The sequence below is a fragment of the Protobothrops mucrosquamatus genome, unplaced genomic scaffold, assembly GCF_001527695.2.
Source record: "Protobothrops mucrosquamatus isolate PMUCROS unplaced genomic scaffold, P.Mucros_1.0 scaffold1534, whole genome shotgun sequence".
Lineage (NCBI taxonomy): Eukaryota > Metazoa > Chordata > Lepidosauria > Squamata > Viperidae > Protobothrops > Protobothrops mucrosquamatus.
Window position 1 is genome coordinate 444,138 of NW_015387705.1, and position 1,849 is coordinate 445,986.

The following is a 1,849-nucleotide window of genomic DNA, read 5'->3' on the forward strand; positions in this document are numbered from 1 at the left end:
GCTCTACCCTAATGACAGCTTCCGTCTGCCAGCACCACCTTGGAGACCAGCAGAAAGAGGGGGGGGAGATTAAAAATTAAAGACCTGAGCTACAGTTTGGCTGCTACCTCTTTGGTTTTAGACGGCAGCAAAATTCTTGACAGGTGGTGACTAAGCAAGACGTGGCCTCCGAGACACATTTCTCTTGATTTTTATTTTTTAATTAACTTTTATTCCCAGTATTTTATCCCTTTCTCCTACTCTTTTTTTTTTAATTCACCTCGTGCTTTGCAAAAAAAGCATTATCGCGTTCTTTCCCAAATCTGTCAGGTTTTGCAAAGCCCAAGGACATTGGGTACGTAAAGATGGCGGTTGTTTTTATTATGCAGACTTTAAATCTAGCTGTTTTTCTAAACAGCAATAGCACTTAGACTTATATATACTACTTCACAGTGCTTTACAGCCCTTTTCTAAGCGGTTTACAGGGTCAGCATATCGCCCCCAATGATCTGGGTCCTCATTTTACCAACCTCGGAAGGATAGAAGGCTGAGTCAACCTTGAGCCGGTCAGGATCGAACTCAATCAGCAGAATTAGCCTGCAGTACTGCATTTGAACCACTGCGCCACCACGGTTCAAATGGTCTCCACTCTTCAGATGAGAGACTGAATTCTAGTTGTCCCTTAGGTATGAAAGCCCTGGGTGACTTAGGAAGGAGATAGAGTAAAAGGGGAAGGGGAAATGAAGGAGTCAAGGAGAAGAAGGATGATGGAGGAGGAGGAGAAAAAGGAGGAGGAGGAGGAGGAGGACATGCCTTTCACATTTCAAAAAAATCTAGAAAAATTGCAAATCGTGTTTTAAATATGTTAAAATATTATTAATATTTTTTAATTAGTGGAGACTAGGAAGCTTGGATATTTTCTATACAACTGGAGGTATAAAAAAAAATTCTTGGCCCCAAAAAATATAATCCTTTAGCAAAGCCCTCTAGGATAAGAATTGGAGTGTCTGAGGATTTCTCCCCCCTCCCCAATTTCATATGCAATACGTCTGGGGGGTTTGTGTGTGTGTGTGTGTGTGTGTGTGTGTGTGTGTGTGTGTTTTGTCACAGGCAGCTTTTGGAGAACGGGTGCCAAACGAAACGCGCCACCTCCGTTTTTGCTTGCTAACGAGGGCCGTCGCTCTTTTCGAGACAGTTGGCATGGCGTTTCCGAACCATTTTCTGCAAGGATTCAGCAGCCCTTTAAATTTTAAACAGCCCATTCTCCCAGCTGTGTTAAGTGGCACACCCGGGAAGTAAAGTGGTTTTAAATTTGCTAGTACGCACAGCCCTGTGGCGTTAATGTCATTTGTCAGCAGAGCAGGGGCTTCCAGCACAAAAGCTCACAGATGCAGGGTTTAATTACAAAAAATTAATTTTCAGCCGGGCGTATCACTACATACCTGACAACACAACAGCCTCTTTCCCAGTGCATGTGCTTTGCGAGTGCTGTATGACGAAAACATGAGAAACATCCCCTGCAGTAAAATACTAACTCAGTTCAATGAAATTAGAATTCAAAGGCACGAAATCAACCCAGTTCTAGGGCACAAATTTCTATCCCATTTCACCTTTTCCAAGTATGGACATGATCAAATGCCAACCCTTCTGGGATCTGAAGTGTTTATTCCAAGGAGGAGGAGGAGGAGGAGGAGGAGGAGGAGGAGGAGGAGGAGGAGGAGAAGGAGAAGGAGAAGGAGAAGGAGAAGGAGAAGGAGAAGGAGAAGGAGAAGGAGAAGGAGAAGAAGAAGAAGAAGAAGAAGAAGAAGAAGAAGAAGAAGAAGAAGAAGAAGAAGAAGAAGAAGAAGAAGAAGAAGAAGAAGAAGAAGAA